At 38.9% G+C, this 19098-nt stretch overlaps 1 protein-coding gene across 1 annotated transcript in view; it reads left to right on the forward strand.

Moving 5' to 3' along the window:
• Nucleotides 1-4944: 4944 nt before the first annotated feature.
• Nucleotides 4945-19098, forward strand: part of mcama (melanoma cell adhesion molecule a) — a 113645-nt gene continuing 99491 nt past the window's right edge. The window contains exon 1 of the mRNA XM_074671891.1: nucleotides 4945-5083. The gene's annotated coding sequence lies outside the window, so the exon portion shown is untranslated. The remainder of the gene's footprint in view (nucleotides 5084-19098) is intronic.

Below are 19098 nucleotides of genomic sequence, written 5' to 3' on the forward strand. Positions count from 1 at the left end.
CAAAAAGCTGCTGAATGTTTAAGAGATGTAATATTTTCTCTTCTTGCAGTCAGCTCATACTGAAGTAATCAGGGAGTAACTGATAGGTCAAGTTTTGTAATTGCTGCATGAACACAACATTGAAGAGATGACGAGTTGTACTGAACCAAATTGACCACAAGGGGGAAGCACTGTACTGCTGTATCTAAGACAATGTAACAGTGTAATCCAGTTCATTGTGAGCATCATCTTTCAACACATTTGAGTCTTTTTTTGATAACTTTCATCATCCTCCTCTTCTCTCTGGCTCTTTTTGCTGAATGGATCGAGTTTCTTCAGGCGGTCAGAGTCCACACTTTGAGCCGACGGCTGCAGGAGAAATGAGGAGATGTTGAACTGTTTGGATCAAACTTTATCGTCCTTTTGCACTGCAGTGGAAACCTTTTACATTAATCAGAGGGTGCAACAAAACTCAACGTTTGAATGAAAGAGCTGTGAGAGCATGGAGAAATACCAAATGAGATGGAGGATAAATTTTAATGTGTACCTTTGTTTCAAAGCCAGGAGAAGAGGGGCTGAATGTTCAGTTTGATCTATAATGTAGAGTCTGATTAAAAAAGAAAAAACAGGTTGTCTGAGCATCAGATAATGAGTAAAAACTTCATGATGACCATCGTAAATAATCCTTGTTTACACCTGATCCTCTGCACAGGATGCAGGAACGCTGCACGTCCTGGGGTTTGTGGTTTAAACATGCAGAGTCACAGAGCACAAAGAAAGAAAGGACGGGAGAAAGAAGATCAGAGGGAATAATACCTGAAAAATTTAAAAAGGGAACCAGCCTCACTGCTAATTCATTACAGCAGAAAGTGTTGGATGAGTTAGCGCTGCAGGGCCAGAAGGAGCGAGGCTGGGCTGAACAAACGGGGCGAGGAGCACACTGAATGAGGAGGCAGGAGAGGAGGAGGGAGGGGGATCCTCCCAGCCTGCTCCCCTTTCATCTTTCTCATTAAAGCCGCAGCAGTGGGGGCCGTCGAGAAAGAGCCCAAGGACACGGGGATCGGGGACCCAGCCTGAGCCTCACATCAGGAGGTGCAGGAGGAGGAGGGAGTCCGACCAGAGCCTCCATGTCAAACCTTCACCTCAAACTTAACCCAGCTCCCAACGGGATGCAGATAAAGACCTCTTATCTGTGTTCACCTCCTCTCCCAGCCTGGGAACAGCAGGAGGAGGTGTATGTGGTTGAGTAGGTCCAGAATAATACACAAGCTTTCCCTCAGACGGGGTTCATTATGGAGGAGGAGGGCAGCGCTGATGAGCCTCCATCTGGGACGGACTGATTAAAGAGAGGCGAGGACAGGAAGTGGATCACAGCAGAGGAGGTGATACTGAGGAAGAAGGCTGGTCAGGATTGGAAACACTGGAAGATTAAAGGCGGACTAAAAGTTCTGGTGATACTCTGAGGTTTGGCAAACTCAGGGTCTGCAACCTTTACTTTCATTGGAGCCGTTTTTCCTCAGCTCACCTGGATTAAAGTCATCCAGGAGTCACAAAATCTACTTAATCTTCACAATAAAGACTGTGAAATGTTTAAAAACCTATACTCAGTTAAAATCTAGTGAATAATTATCTAAACAAGAACTTTTCTAAGTTTATGAGGTTGTGGTTTCTCAGTTTTTCATTTTTATTAAATTTGCGAAAAAAAAATAAAAAAAACTTTAAAATTTAAAAAATGTAAACAAATTTGTAAAAATGTTAAAAAAATTTGTAAATATTTTAAACAAATTTGAAAAATTTAAACAAATTTGAAAAATTTAAACAAATTTGTAAAAATTTTAAAAATGTGTAAAAATGTTTAAAAAATTGTAAAAATTTTAAAAAATGTTAACATTTAAAAAATTTAAAAAATTAAAAATTTGATTTTTTTTAAGTCTTAAAATTAAAAAAAAATTGACATTTTCTTAAACTTTATACATTTGAAAAAGTTTCCAAAAAAAACCTTCAAACAATTAACTTTTTTTTTAATGCAGAAATTTCTTAAATTAAAAAAAAAAAATTGAAAATAACTTTAATTTAATAACATGTGTTATTAAAAAATGTCAAAATTTAAAAAAAACTTGTATAAATTGCAAAAGAAGTTCAAAAATTTCTGAAGCTTGATAAATTTGAAAAAGTTTTAAAAATATATATAACTCGAAACAATTTGCGAAAACTAGAAAAAAAGTGCAGGATTTTCACCAAAAAAAAAAATCAAAATAAAAAAACACTTCAATTTGATAACATTTATCAATATAATGGCTCAACTTACCATATTTTGTTGTTTGCTAATGTTTTGCCACATATCAATCATATAAATTAATCCAGCACGTCGTCAGTGAAATAAATCCATCCACACAGAATTAAAATCAGTATTTTCTTCCAGATGAGTCTTTTTGTAGATATAGTTATCTTCCCAGGGCTGTAAAACTTGAGGTTAGCCACAGGTGCATGGAAAGTTGGTGGGCTGTTGATGATCGACCAAAGGAGCTCACTCAGCAAATCTTGTGACCGAGATTTTGCTTTAATTTCTGCAACACAAAGAAAAATTTTCACACAATGACTGAAACAATCTTTCTTTGTTGTATACCTGTTATCTTCAGCACACTCTGCTTCACAGAAAAAGTCTAAAATCAGACCAAAAACAGCCAACAACAGGTGTAGCCAATCAGCAGAGAGGGGGTCAGATATGCTGCTGATCAAAGTAAATGATTTGACATTAAAAAACACAGGTCTGTGCCTTTACAGCTCTGATCTTCCCCCTCTTCATTAGTAAATGAAGTCCCATGACAGCAACTGCTTCACCTCCTGAAATATGAACTGAGAGCCAGATTAAATATGCATATTTAATAAGAGGGGAGCGTGAACACATCCACTTGTTAAATGAGAGCATGAGGAAGAGGAAGTCAGAGACGGAGAGCTTCATGGCCTGCAGAGTGTGAAAGAAAAAACAGAATTCATCTTTATTTTAACGCGGCTCTTTGGGACCAACCGGAGCAGGACTTCCCCCACTCCACAGCTCTGATTGCACACACGCTGGCTCACTGGAGGTGTGGACTGCGAGTTTCCATGGCAACCACAGAAAGCAGACAGTATGGAGTAAACTCGCTCGCCATGCGCTTTAACATTTCTGCCTCTTGAACCTTCAAACAGCATTTTGGATCAGAGCTGCCAAGAGTCTGCTGTGGCTCAGTTTACTGTAGACTGTTTGTCTGTGGAGCTGGATCAGAAACAATGAGAAGACGACGTTTACTGTTCAAAAAACTCAGTTAGACAGAAAGAAGATCCTGGTTTAAGAAACTATTACACTGAAAAATGCTGCTTTGTTTCAACACTTTAACTTAAAGTTCCTGTGAGGAGTTTCTGAGTGATCCAGAAAAAGTTTCCCTTCTAGATATATAAACCTGATCCCAATCCACACTATAACATGAGATTATCAGCTCCAATAAAAAATTATTCCTAGATGCTATAAAAAGCTAAAGATTACAAAAGGAGCTAAAGGCTAAAACAAGAGCAAAAAGCTAAAACAAAAGCTAAAGGCTAAAACACAAGCTAAAGGCTACAAAAAGAGCTAAAGGCTTCAACAAGAGCTGAAGGCTAAACAAAAAGCTAAAGGCTAAAACAAGAGCTAATGGCTAAAACATTAGTTCAAGGCTACAACACAAGCTAAAGGCTCAAAAACAGGAGCCAATGGCTTAAGCAAGAGCTAAAGGCTACAACAGGAGCCATAGGCTAAAACAAGAGCTAATGGTTAAACATAAGCTAAGGGCTGCAACAGGAGCTAAAGGCTTAAACAAGAGCTAATTGCTAAACAAAAGTTAAAGGCTGAAACACAAGCTAAAGACTACAACAAGAGCTAAAGGCTACAACACAAGCTAAAAGCTAAAACAGGACCCAAAGGCTCCAACAGAAGCTAAAGGCTAAAACAAAAGCTAAAGATTACAACAGGAGCTTAAAGCTTAAACACAAGCTAAAAGCTACAACAGAAGCTAAAGGCTATAACAAAAGCTTATGGCTAAAACACATGCTAAAATGGGAGCTAAAGGTCATAACAGGAACTAAAGGCTACAACAGGCGCTAAAGGCTTAAACTGGAGCTAAAGGCTACAACAAGAGCTTATGGCTTAAAGAAGAGCTAATTGCTAAAAACAAAAGAGCAAAGGGCTAAAACAGGAGCTAAAGGCTAAAACTACAACTAAAAACAAAAACAAGAGCCAACTGCTAAACACAAGCTAAAGGCTAAAACACAAGCTAAAGGCTAAAACAAGAGCTAAAGGACTAAAATACAGGCTAAAGGCTACAACGGGAGCTTAAGGCTACAGCAGAAGCTTAAGGCTAAAACGCAAGCTAAAGGATAAAACACAGGTTAAAGACTACAACAGGAGCCAAAGGCTAAAACATAAGCTAAAGACTAAAATGCAGTCTTAAGGCTAAATCACAAGCTAAAGGCTAAATCACAAGCTAAAGGCTAAAACCCAGGTTAATGTGTTTGTGCTAATGTTGGCTTCAACCCACAGTCAGCAGTTATTCTGCAGTGGTCTGTTCAAACTTGAGAGTCTATCAATAAAATGAAGAGCCAGGTTACGTTAGCTCTGCTTGGTGAGGTTGGAGTTGGTAGATGAGCTCTGGTAGGACAGAACCAGGATTCACTAACGTTACACGTTACAGACACGTCTCAGAGCACCGGGCTGTGAGGAGAGAGAAATATAGTAGCTGCTAAACTACGCTACAAACTGACAAAGTTAGCTTGTTGTTACGTTAGCCTATGGATATCATACCACCAGGCTGCCAATAGCGCTACGTGTAGCCATTTACTGATGCACGGAACAAACTTTTTAGTGCATGGTTCTCAGTGTTTGGTATTTCCTGTTTTATTTTGTAGTTCTTGTCTCCTGTGTGTCTGGTTCAGTTACTTCCTGTCCAGCTTGATTACTCTGATTAGTTCCACCTGTGTTTCTGTCACACCTGTGCTGATTCCCCTGAGTGTTCACTTCCTCTGGTTCCCTCTGTTTCCTGGTTCTTCCTGTCATGTCGTCAGTCATTATTTGGATGTTTTTGGACATTTTCAGGTAAGTTTTCCTCCATCTTTTGACAGAATTTCACTGTTACATGCTGGCAGCCATCTTGGATCCTTTATTTTCTTCATCCTTGGGGTTTTGCAGCCGTCAAAATCCATTTAGATGCATTTTTCTGCTTCCCTTTGGTTTTTATTCTCGTGATTTCCAAGTGCTATTAGAGTCTTGCTATAAACTTAAAGCTAGCTCTTTCTACACTTCCAGATGCTAACAAGTCAGGGGAGCAGAAAATTAATCATCTGGCCTGAATGTGAGGAAAGTTTGAGGATCTGAAGACCATAAATGTGAAAAGCATAAGTCGAAACAGTCAAAACAAAAGATGTGAGTGTAACAAAACAATATAAACATCAACAAAATCATCGTATCCTCCAGATTTTCCACAGCTTCCATTTTGTTTTGTTTCTCAAGGATTTCAGAGTCGTGTTGTTTTTTTTTTTTTCCTTCACCAGTGTTTAATGTGTAGCTCTGAGCATCGAGGAATTAAATTTACATATTCAGCAGCAACATATCTTTGTGGAGACTGTCTCAGCTGTACGGTATAATCCAAAGACTTCACTGCAAGCAGTTTGTATTAACCTTGATTAAAACGTCCTGTTTTTATTTATTTAACTAGAAATGAACATTTCTGAGGATTATAATGAGAGGGAGAGTAGAAGAAAGAGATAAATGTTCCTGAGAGGAAAAACCTGACACCTGCAGAAGACAAACGTTTCCTGAGGCTTCGCTTTGGTTTGTGAGGCATAAGACTTCTGACTGAAACTCGTACAGAGACGTGCAAAACAGGATCAAAAATCTTCTTCAACCTTTTCCTAAAGGCTTTAGCACTTCAGATCTGAATCACAAGGATAAAAAATCAGAAAACAAGAAGCTAGTTTGGTAAAGCTACTCTCTGCAAAATAAAAATATCAGCGTCTAATTTTATTAATCCATGTTTGTTACTCTGGCTGAGGGAAAAACACAAATTAACATTTTTAATCCACAACTGGAGCTTATTCTCACACCTCCAGATTAAATGGTAATAGCATTGACTGCTCCTGTTAGCCTGTTAGCCTGTTAGCTAAAGAGCTAAAGAGCTCAGCTTCTTCGTCACTGAGTCAAACTTTTCTCTAACTGTTGTGTAACAGATCGACCTCCAGCTGCCGCTCTGCGTCTCCAGCTTTAAGCCCAGGATGAGGATGAGGATGAGGATGAGGGTGAGGATGAGGATGAGGGTGAGGATGAGGATGAGGATGAGGGTGAGGATGAGGATGAGGATGAGGATGAGGATGAGGAGCTGGGTTCACGTATCGATTATCTGGGGCAGCAGTTGTTGAGTCTGCAGGGACTTGGTTTTGGACTGGAGTGTAGTGGTTCAGGTCCCAGTATGGACTTAAATATGGAGGCTGGAGAGGAGCCAGCTCACTTCTTTAGCTCTGTCAAGATGCCTTTGAGCAAGGTGGAAGTCTGGCGTTGCTCCAACGCTCCATCTATAAATATATGAACAAGTTAAAAAACGAGCAGACACAGACTCACAGTGTGGGCACCACTTCTGCTTCCTCCACATGGACAAGTTCATTTTCTTTTTGAATTATCCTTCTTTAAAATACACAAGTATCTTTTCTTATTTCTATTACTCAAACATTTTGGCAATAATCTTTGTGTCTGTTAAAAACAGAATATTCAGCAGTTGACACCTTTTGGTAAATATTTTCCATCTGATCTTCACTTTTTTGGAAGCACTGAAAGAGGAATCCATGACAGGAACCCTTAAAAAACAAGGTTTTAAAGAAAAATGTTAAAAGTTAAAGACTCTGTGAGGAGGAGCTGTTTTGACTGGACTGCAGCGCCACCTTTAGGCTTGGAGTCTCATTAACGCTACAGAGAAGGTGTTAATTTTGGAAATAAATGGAGTTGTTCAAGTCAAAGTTTTCCCAGATCCAGCTCCACGAGGTAAGGGATTTATCAACAGTTAGAGCTACACTTTGAAACCTGACAACAAGCTAACACTGTCAGTTTGTACCGTAGTTTAGCAGCTGGCTATATTTCTCTCTACTCACAGCCAAGTGGCTTTTAGCTTGTGTTTTAGCCTTGAGCTAATGTTTTGGCCTTGAGCTTGTGTTTAAGCCTTTAGCCTATGTTTTACAATTTAGCTTGTGTTGTAGCATTCAGCCTTTGTTTTAGCCTCTAGCTAAAACACAGGCTGAATGTTTTAGCTTTTAACTGTTTAACCCCTTGCCTGTGTTTTAGCCTTTAGCTCGGGGTTTAGCTTTTTGCCTGTGTTAAGCATTTACCCCTGCTTTAGCCTTTAGCCTGAGTTTCAGCCTTTAGCTAGTGTTTTAGCCTTTAGCTCATGGTTAAGCTTTTAGCCTGTGTTTAAGCCTTTAACCTGTGTTTTACTTCTAGGCTTGTGTTTTAGCCCTTAGCTCGGGGTTTAGCTTTTAGCCTGTGTTTCAGCCTTTAGGTTTTAGCCTTAGCCTGTGTTTTAGCCTTTAGCTAGTGTTTTAGCTCTTAGCTCATGGTTAAGCTTTTAGCCTGTGTTTAAGCCTTTATCCTGTGTTTTACCTCTTTGCTTGTGTTTTAGCATTTAGCTCATGCTATAGCCTTTAGCCTATGTTTTACTTCTTAGCTTATGTTTCAGCTTTTAGCTCCTGTTTTAGCCTTTAGCTCGTGGTTTAGCTTTTAGCCTGTGTTAAACATTTAGCTCCTGATTTAGCTCTTAGCTTGTGTTTTAGCATGTAGCTCATGCTGTAGCCTTAAGCCTTTGTTTTACTTCTTAGCTTGTGTTTCAGCCTTTAGCCTGTGTTGCAGCCCTTAGCTTGAATTTTAGCCTGTAGTTCTTGTCTTAGCCTTTAGCCTGTGTTTTAGCATTTGGCTTGTGTTGTAGCATTTAGCCTGTGTCTTAGCCTATAGCTCCTGTTGTAACCTTTAGCCTGTGTTTGGCCTTTAGCTGAGAAATAGCAGGCGGTAATAATCTATGTTGGTGCTGATAATCTCATTGTAAAGGGTGGATAACGTTCAGGAATATTCTGGAAGGGAGACTTTTAAAGATCACTCAGAAACTCCTCACTTTAACTTTTTGGTATGAAATAGTAAAAGTAAATCTGTCTGTATCAGGATATCATATCATATTATATTTTAACAGTCATGTTGTTCAAAGGGTTAAGAAGATTTGCAAAAGTGCCAAAACATGTTTTCAGACATGGTGTGCCTTTTAAATTACTGTGATAAAAAATCATCTTTTTGACTTTTTATTCTGAAATGAATAAAAAGTCAAATCAAATTTCAGATCCAAAGTTTATCACTGAAAGATATTTGCTTAAACGTTGTGATATATGATTTTGCCGTTATTATTAAAATTGATGATTTATGGTTGTCCATAAAAATAAACACAGTCTACAATCAAACACAGCTTCAACCCACTGAGTCCTTGACCCACATGTATGAAATATTGTGGCCCTGAGGGGCCAAAAGCCTGAACAATGAAGTGGGTCAATAAGCCCACTCCCACACACACGGTGTGTTCGTGTAACCAGATGGCCAATTTAGAGAGTGAGCCAAAAGAAAATTAATCACAGCGTATTTTGTCCCGAGTCTGACAGAATACAATCAGCGTGCAGCGCGCAGAATAAACCCCCAGCGGCCCCCCGCCGTGCACAGTCAGCGTGTCACAGACAGGAAGTCATTCAGAGGGCCACGGTGGATCATGGGAGGAAGCACTTTCACTGTCAGTGTGGCTCCACGGCTGACATTTACAGAGACCAGCTGAAATCTTTAAGGTCTGTGGGTGTGTGGAGCTTTTTCACACGCTGCAGGAACACGGATAAATCAGTCTGTGAGCACGAGACCCAACACGCCACGGCTACTGTTCGTACATGACTGCAGCCCTGTCTGTTTCTGAGGCTGAGTTCAGAGAAAGGAGATGAGCCTTTAGCCTCTTTGCTGACAGTCACCTCAGCTGGGGCATCACGAAAAACTTTTAAGTTTTCTATCTCTGAAAAAGGAGTTGAATAAAAATCCATCCCCCTGCTGTGCTGCTTTAGAAAATGAGTTGTTCAGACCAAAACTGTTTCTTGTGCAATGTTGTAAACGTGTTTATTTCTGTTGTAGAAATCTGCTTTTTTGAATGGCTGTGAATGTGGCTCCTGACTTGTACAGCCAGCCTCAAGTGGCCGCTTGAGGAACTGCAATTTTCTTTTCTTTTTCTTCTTCTTGTTTAAAGGTAGGGTCTACAGGAGTTTTGGTTATTTGTCTGTTAACACAACATTCAAACTGGGCCCCTTCTCCTTGGCTCAGTGCCAGCGGCAGCCCACACCAAAAAGCTAACTCACGTCGCTCCTCTCCAAGTTCCTGAAAGTTGAGCCTAGCTTCACCCTCGTTAAAGAAAAAGCTTTATCTGTTTTGCATTTTATTTCACTGTGGTTGTCTTTCTTCCTCCGTGCTACGTCTGCTAGCGTAGCTGCTCTGATTAGCTTCTTCCACTCGCTAATCAACACGTGAAGTCACTTGTGTACTGAGCATTGGGATTGGCTTTGTGATAAGGCATATATGTGCCGAACAGGATCTCTGATCCGTGCGGGACACAGGAGCCACCACACATCCACGGGAGTCGTCTGCAGGTTGGAGGTTCTCACGGGATTTCAAAGTAGCTCGATACTTCAGGAAAAAATGACTCCGAAAAACAGGAAAAAAGTGATCCGAAAACAGAAAAAAAAACTAAAACAGAAATAATTATGGCACAAAACAGATATAATAATAATAATAATAACAATAATAATAAAAACAATAAAAATTATATTAATCAGAAAAAAAAAATTAATTACCACAATAAAAATTACTCATAAAATCAGAAATAATTATAACACAAAACAAACCAATAATAAAAATATTAATCAGGAAAAATAAATTAATTACCACAAAAAAATTACTCATAAAAACAGAAATAATTATAACAAAAAAAAACAATAATAAAAATATTAATCAAAAAATAATAATTACCACAAATAAATTAATCATAAAAACATAAATAATTATAACAAAAAACAAATCAATAAAAAAATATTAATAAACAAAAAACAAAATTAATTACCACAAAAAATAACTCATACAAACAGAAATAATTGTAACAAAAACAAAACAATAAAAAAATATCAATCCGAAAAACAAAATTAATTACCACAAAAAACAAACGAAAGAATAAATTACTATAAAAAAACAGAGTTGTTTTTTTTTTTCTTCAAGCGAATGTAATACCTTCTCGTGCCCATGTGGTTGTTTTTGACTGATTTTTCCTCTTGTCTTGTCTTAAAGCTGGCTCAAAGCTGTCTCTGCTCTGTGAGGAATATTAACGATGCAGAAAGCTTCTTAACCACATGGTTAAATTTTAATGAAACTCAACGCGTGTTGTAGACAGACGTGGAAATGATAAATAAGCTCCTGATGACACTTTAAATTTCCTGAGACAACGGCGACACCTCAGGGTTACGTAAGAGCAGGTTCAACAAACTTCCCAAATAAATCCAATCAGACGTTTACGGCTCTGGAGACGGAGAGGACAAGACGCTGCCGGGCCCGGCTCAGTCTGGAGGGCAGGACCACTCCCATTGTCCCCACACGAGCCCCCCCACCGTGACAGCTCTGAAATATCACATCACCGTTTGTGTCGCTTTGTTGAAAAGCTTTTCTCCCAAACATCCGCTTCATCGCCTTTGTTTCCACCGTTTCAGCATAAAAACAGAGTGCAGGAGAAAAAGACAAAAAGCTGCCATTGTTACTTCCCCTGCAGGCCTTTGTTGGCGAGCGCTGGTCGCTGCTGTTTCCAGTTTCCCCTGGTTACCGTGTCCCTTTGAAACGCTGCTGTGCCCCCTCGCTGAGCCGAGGTGTAAACAAGCAAATAAAACAAAGCAGCAGAGAGAAAACACGTTTCCACAAAGGATCCAGATACAGACGATGCTGCACGCTCTTTGTGGGGCTACACCTGTGTTCAGGCTGCAGGTGAGGCCGAAACACGACACGGTCCAGTCTGAAGAGAGCAAAAGTAAAGCAGAGACAGAAAACACTTTTTTTTCTGTCTCATTTTGACAATAAAATGCTCAAAGTTGCTCTAACGTGTATAAATATTGCTTTAATTATTAATTGAGGCTAACGGAGGAAACACAAATTCATAAGAAACAAACAGAAAAGTGGCCTCGAGCAGACTCAGTGATATAACTCATAGATTGAACTTATTTCTGCTGAATCTCAGGATTTCCTGAAACTCTCTCCTCTGCCTCCTGGGGATGAGGAGCAGGAACTTAAATGTCTCGTTGTCGTCGTCCCTGGAGAAAGACTCATAACAGTTTTACGGTTTCTGCAGGATTCTCTGTTTTCAAAGGTTGAAGCTGAGTCAGTTTTTCTCTCCAAAGTCGTGACTTCACTAATCCTTCATGCATTTATTTCCCCGCTGTAGAGAAGACGCTCACCGTCGATGCAAACCGAGTCAGACCAACTTTAAAAATTAAATTTCTTGCAGAGAATATTGAAGTCGAGTGGAGGATTCTGGCACATTTCATCGACTTTAAAGGTTTGAAGAGAAGTAAAGAAGTCATGAAGGGTCAAAACTGTAAGGTCAGCTGAATTCGAGGGGTTTGATTGACTTTTAGTCCAAGAAGAAACAGGTGCAACATGCAAATGGCGACGTAACCATTGTTGAAACCTGTTACAGACCTTGTGTGTTTGATTTTAGATGAAAGGGTTTTTTATGGAAACAACACAGTAGAAAGGACACACAGTGACATTAAACACGAGCATTCTCACTTATTTTCTTTTTCGTTAAACAATTTCCACCCGTCTTCTTCTTCTTCGCCAACTTCTCCTCTCAGGAAATGCCGGTGCGTCTGCAAATATAGTCCCCGGTATTATCCATTTCCGTTGCAGCGTGCCTTTTTTATTTGCAGCGTTAACTTTTTAATTTGCCGCAGTGTTTCTTTTATTTGTGGTGACGTTTCTTTTTTAATTTGTAACAGCTTTTTATTTTTTTTTGCAACTCACTTTTTATTGTTTTTGAACAACAATACAAAACACAGACAGTAAGAAAGAAGAAAATGAGAATAAAGTGTGTTACATGCATATACATACACACACATACACATATACACATATATATATACACATACAAACACATATATACATACATATATATATATACATACATACACATATACACGTACACACGCACATATACATGCATATATACATACATAAAAAATATAAAAAATAAAATAAAATAAAAAAAAGGGAAACACGAAAAGAGCAAAAAAGATACACGTACATACACATACATACCTAACCGTACACACACATGAACATATACAAACACACATATGTGACTGTAATATCTACTTTCCCTCAGCCATTTAGCACCATGCTCACAAAAGTGCCCCATACTTTCGAAAATACCTCTTGTCTATTATTCAGTTTAAAACATAATTGCTCATAACTAGCTATTTTGATTATTTCTGTCAGCCATTCATTAAATGGGATGACAGTTTTTGTTTTCCAATGCCTAAGGACAATCCTACAGCCTGTGATAAGGGCTAGTCTACACCACATAATCTGTTGGGTGGATAAATCCACCCCCTCTGGGATTATACCCAGTATACAAAGTGCAGGGCTCTGAACCAAATTTGTTCTGAATATTTTATTAAGGAGTAGAATTAAGTTTTCCCATAAAATATGTGTCCTCTGGCATTCATATAACATATGTATGAGTGTACCTGTATTATTTCCACATCTCCAACACACATCAGATTCCCTCAATTTTAGTTTAGACATCTTAGAGGGGGTCCAATAACTTCTGTGAATGACCTTGTATGTGAAGCGTTTTTTTTTTGTTTGTTTGTTTGTTTGCAGCGTCTCTTTATTGTTTCCAGTGATTTTTATTTTTGTTTGCAGTGTTTCTTTATTGTTTGCAGGTACTTTTGTTTGCATCGGTGGTGGGTCTCGGCCACTGTAGTTTTTGGTTGACAAAAAGATCCAGATCTGGTCCCAGGTTGCCCCCATGATCAGCAGGTATGATGATCTCCCTTCCCGGAAAACCTCTATCCAACAAGTTTGAGTCCTGCATACAAAGCTGCATAAACAGACAAGAAAAGTTTTCGTAAAATAAAAAAAAAAAACCTGTTGGCTATGGCTGCCTTTTGCAGCAGCTCTCTCTTCTTTGTCAGTTTCTTGTAATTTTTTCTTCTCTTTTTCATCATCTTTGTGTTTGGAGTGGATCATCACTTTGTTTGGCTCATTTGTTGGTCATGGACACCAAACTTTTTGTGTCTTCAGTGATATTTTTACTACTTTTTCTCCTGTATTTGTCTGGAGATCCTACATGTAACCATGGCTGCATTGTTTACATGTGAAATCAGCTGTTAGCAGCCTGTAGCATGTCAATGCTAACTGGTGCTAGGCCGGATGTTTCCCCACAAGGTGAGGAGAAGGAGTTGCGGATGACGTGCTGGGCTAAGAAGTGACGACATGGACCTGTCCTTCCATCCATCGTTATTGGGAACGTAAGATCTATCTCCAATAAGATGGACGAGCTAGCTGTGCTAACCCAGCAACAGAGGGAATACCAGAGGGCAGTTGGTGTCTGGTGTTAGCAAAACCTCATTTTGTCTTTGATTAACTTGAAATCAGACATTTTTCTGGACTAATCAGGTGAATGTGGCTCAGATTGAGTCTGAAAAGACATTTTCTACTGAAAATAATAGGAAAAACACTTGATAAGATTTCAGTTTTTTGCAGTATGGTACCAGCTTAGGGTAGCTAACGTTTGTCAGATCTGATATTTTAAAGTAAAAGTTTTAGGGTTTCATAAAACAGCAGCAGGGTTGACGACAGCTTCTCATAAACGCTAAAGGCAACGACTCGTTGGACTCAGAGCTAACAGCTGCTCAGGACTGTCTCTATAAAAACTGCTCTGCTCAATAAAACCATGAGGTCTCTGCTGTGTCACTGTGACTGTCTGCTCCGCTCAGAAAAGAGGGAACAAAAAACCAGCGCCGACCTCTGACAGGAACCATAAACCAGCCCTGAACAACGAGCTTTCAGCGGTGATAAATGTCCGGGTGAAACCTTCAGTGGACTAACAACGGGTCAGAGAGGGAGGAGGAAGAGTTTGACTGAAAAAGCCAAAAGTGTTTGCAGCAAAAGTGCCGACCGTGCACATTAACACCTGGAGGCATCCTCGCCCCGGGCTTTAATGTGATTGGATGATGGAACGCTCCGAGGTTAACGGCGTTGGCGCCTGCACTTGCAGTTGTCAGTCAAGTTGCAGGGGGCCACTTTCAGGGGGCCCGTCTTGACCCTGAGGAGCATACCTCGCCGTGCGTGGAGCAGAAACAGAATCTGGCTCTGCTGTGGGAAATGTTAAAAGGTCTGTCACCAGGAGCGGCGAGCACGCTGCTAACGCTCAGTAAACTCTAATTTTAAGCCGGTGTTTTCAGGCGGTGGGAACGGAGCGAGCGCTGAGGCTCTGATTTCTCCTCTGCAGAGCCGTAAACAGCTGAGAGGGCTAATGTGGCTGAGGAGGAGGAGGAGGAGGAGGCCTTATCAGAGCCGCCTGGAGGCTCCGGCTCCTTAATGCAAACCCTGTTTTTTTTTTTTTTAACTGAATTGAATTTCACGAGGATTACTGAACACATGTAAAGTCCAGAGCCACGCCGTCAGAGCTGCGCTTTATTGTTGAGGAGTCGTGTCGAGGGAGATTTGAGGAGTGACGGTGTGTGCGGTGTTAAAGGAGGAGTTTGCTGACGAACAGAAATCCTCTCAGCTAACGTGTCTAATTTCTACTTTAAAGCAGCAGAAAATCATTTTACACCTGCTCGAGGTGTTGACTTTGATAAGAGTGTTTACTGGAGACGCTCCGAACCTCTGCTTTCCTCGGCCTCTTCATCTCCTCGTCCGCTGAGCCGCTCTGAATCCTCCATCAGGGAATTAATTTGTGTGAACACATGATCTGTGTGTGTGCTATCAGTGAAACCACATCTCTCAGCCTCTCAGTCAGTCTGATGTTATCTCAAACCGTCTCAGACCGGGATCAGATCAGGGTCTGCAGACCAGGACGGCCGGACCGTCTGAAGGTTTGTTTCAAAACCCTCCAACAGGAAGTGATACAAAGTGGATTAGGGCTGTTTCTGATGGAGAAAATAATTTAAGGCAGGTCAAGATTAAAGTCAAATGTCGAGCAAAAATTTGACAAAAATTCTAGGTTGAAGTCAAAATGTTGAAAAAAAGCCTAAAAAAAAATGGAGATAAAAGAAATGTCTGGAATAATGTCTTTAAAAAGGAAGATTAAAGTTAAAGTGACCAGAAAAAAGTAAAAAAAAAAAAAAAGAAAAAAGAAAAAAAGAAAAAAGTTTGAAGATTAAAGTCAAAATGAAAATGAAGAGGAAAAAAATAAAAAATAAAAAGAAAGAAAGAAAGGAAATTAGAGTCCGAATGATGAGAAAAAGACAATAAAATTTGAAGATTTAAACCAAAATGTTAAGAATTAAGGTTGAAAAAATTGGAAATTAAGGTCAGATTGTTAAAAAAAATTCAAAAACTGGAGATAAATGTTTAAATTATTAGGCTAAAGTTCAAATACTTTAAGATTTAAGTTTCAGTTACAAGAAAAAAGTCCAATTTAAGGCGTTTGCAGTCAAACTGAAGAGGAAAAAAGTTTTTAAAAAATGAGAATTAGAGTCAAAATGATGAGAAAATTTAAAAAAAAAAACTGTGGAGAGTAAAGTCGAAATGTCAGGAAAACAGATGAAAAAGTTTTCAAATTTAAGTCAAAATATTAAGAATAAAACTGAAAAAAAATAGAGAAAATGTCAACAAAAAGTCAAAAGTTGGAGAGAAAAGTTGGAATGTCTCAAATAAAGTTGAAAAAATGAAAATTTAAAATGATTAGAAAAAAGTCAAAGTTTAGAGATTGGAATCAAAATGGAGAGGAAAACAGTTTCAAAAAATGGAAATTAGAGTCAAAATGATGAAATAAAGATGGAAAAAAATTGGAGATTAAAGTCGGGATGTCAGGTAAACAGTTGAAAAAGTTAAACGATAAGAGTCAAAACGTTGAGAATACATTAAAAAAACTTGGAGAAATTGTTAAGAAAATGTCAAGAATTGGAGATAATAGTTGAAATGTACTGAATACAGTGAAAAAAATGAAGATTTATGTTAAAATGAGTAGAAAAAAAGTCAAAGTTTGGTTTTTTAACTCATAATTAAGAGGAAAAAAGTGATGAGATAAATTTGAAGAAAAAAAAGTTTGGAGATTAAAGTTGAAATGTCAGGAAAAACTGTTGAAAAACGTTAAAGGATTAAAGTCAAAATGTTGAGAATAAAGTTGAAAAAATTGGAGGTTAAAGTCAAATTGTTATGAAAAGTCAAAAATTGGAGATAGAAGTTGAACTGTCCGGGATAAAGTCTGAAAAGAATTGGAGATTTAAGTTAAAACGACAAGAAAAAGTTGATAAATTTTGTAGATTAAAGTTTAAATGAAGAGAAAAGAATAAAAAAATGGCTATATTAAAGTTAGATTAGCATTTAAAAAAGAGAAGAAATAGGAGATTAAAGGTGAAGTGTTGAGAAAATATTGAAAAAAAATTGAAGATCAAAGTCAAATTGTTTGGAAAAAGTAGGGAGAGGTTGGAGATCAAAGCCGCAATTTTGAGAAAAAGTAAAAAATTAGAGATAAAATTAGAAAATTGTTGATCTAGGTCGAAATGTTGAGAAAAAGTTGAAAAATATTGCACGCGCGTCAGGTGACACCTCTAATCCAATCACAGCCGCCCTCACCAGCACCAGAAAAAGCAGCGAAACCTCCAAATCCTGCAGCTCCAGGTCCTGATCGGTCCTGGATGTGGTTCAGTCAGCGTGTGACGGGTCGGTGTGGAGAGAAACGTGAATTACACAGAAAGTTTTCTGTTTGGGGGAGAGTTTAAATTTGGTTTATATGGTTTATTTTTATGATGCATGCGTTCATAATGTTGTTTGTTCACAGTATGTAATCACTCTGTCTTTATGCTAAGCTAGGCTAACTGATCCTGACTCCAGCACAGACCAACCAGAGGCTCCCAGCTCCTCCTCTTGTTGTAAACGTCTAAAACCAGAGGCAGACTCTCCGTCCTGTGGCTCAGTTCATGCTCCCTCTCCTGATGTGAGCTGAGGATGGACGGGCGCCGTCTGAGCCGCCTCGTTAATGTAATCAGAGCGGGATGAATGAGGCGTGTGCTGTCTGCTGCTGATTAACAGACAAATTCAGATTCACTACGTTTGGAACAATCGGCCACCTGGGTCCAGACCCTGCAGAGTCTTTATGGGGTCCTGGCCCCGCCCCCTTTCCCTCCTCCTCCTCCTCCTGGGCCCTCAACGAGGCGCTGATGTGTCTGAGCCGAGGTGTGCCGCGGTGATTCATTACTTCATTAAGGCGTCGTGTGACCATGGCAACAATCTTTCCAAGGGGTCAATGGTAGCACGACGGGCCGCTTCAGGGCGAACCCCGTCACATGACCTGAGAAACGGCAGGAGTAGCGATCAGTCACCCCTCCCCCCTGAAAACATCCAGAGGTCCCATAACTCATTTATGCCCCGGCCTCACCAAAACACACACAAACACACACAAAACACACACAAACGAGCACAAACACACGCCTCCACAGCGTGCGATGATACGACCATAATCTGATCACGGATCCAGGAGGACGGTCTGATGATTCCTCTTCCTGTAAACCTCCAGATCCTCAGCTTCACCCGTTGGTGACGGGAGGTGGAGGCGCATGGTTTTCTTTTTTACTGATCAGATCTGACAGTTCGTCCTCTGAGGGTGGATGCTGTGTGAGTATGGGCTTCATGTTTGTTTTTAACCTCATGTGCTTGCGTACACACCCAGCCCTCAAAGCGTCTCAAGACACAAATCTGAAGACGCCACTCGTGTTTTGAGACGTGCCAGAGCTGAACACGAGATAAACCCAGACAGATTTTTCTGTCTGGAAGACTTTTAGTGTCTAAGACATGTTTCCTTTGTCTTATGACGTTCACATTTTAAGACGGCTTCAGATGTGGTCTGTAGGGACGGGAACCTTTCACATTTGAAACGGTACCATACCTGGTAAACAGTATCCGTACTCAGTGGCACCAGTTTTCTATGTACAGAAGTGGATTAGGGACATTTTTAATGGAGAAAATAATTTTTCAGGTCAGGATTAAAGTCCAAGTGTTGAGGAAAAGTCAAAGCAACTAGAAAAAGTCGGAAAAAAGTTTGGAGATCAAATGAAGAGAAAAAAAGGGGACAAAAAGGAGAAGATTGAAGTCAAAATGTTAAGGAAAAAAGAAAAAAATTGGAGGTCAAAGTCAAAATGTAAGGAAATAGTACAAAAAAATGTAGATTAAAGTCAAAACAACTAGAAAAAAAAATTTGAAAAAAGTTTGGAAATTTAAGTCAAAATGAAGAGAAAAAAGGGGAAATTGTAATAATAATAAAAAAAATATTAAAGTCAAAATGTTAAGAAAAAAGTTGAAAAAAGTTTGGAGATCCAAGTCAAATTATGAGAATAAAGTTGAAAAATTGGAGGTTACAGTCAAATTGTTTAAAAGTTGAAAGAAAAATGAAGAAAAAAGTTGAAATGTCTAGAAAGAAGTCTAAAAAATGGAGAATTAAGTCAAAATGTTGGAAAGAAGAGAAAAAAGTTTCAAAAAGTTAGAGATTTAAGTCAAAATGAAGAGAAAAAGAATGAAAAATGAAGAGAAAAAAAGATTTAAGTAAAAATGTAAAGGAAAAGGTGGGGAAAAAAAGTTTGGAGATCCAAAAAGTGGAAAAATTGGAGGTTCCAGTCAAAGTGTTAAAAAGTTTTTAAAAAATGAAGAAAAAAGTTGAATTGTCTAGAATAAAGTCTAAAAAATGGAGAGTAAAGTCAAAATGTTGAGAATTAAGTTAAAAAAATTTGGGATTAAATCAAAATGAAGAGAAAAAAGTAAAAAAAAAAAAGAGAGATTAAAGTAAAAATTTACCGATG

The sequence above is a fragment of the Halichoeres trimaculatus genome, unplaced genomic scaffold (assembly GCF_033239565.1).
Source record: "Halichoeres trimaculatus isolate MK-OKI-2021-1 unplaced genomic scaffold, fHalTri1.1 fHalTri1_scaffold_6, whole genome shotgun sequence".
NCBI classification, from domain to species: Eukaryota; Metazoa; Chordata; class Actinopteri; order Labriformes; family Labridae; genus Halichoeres; species Halichoeres trimaculatus.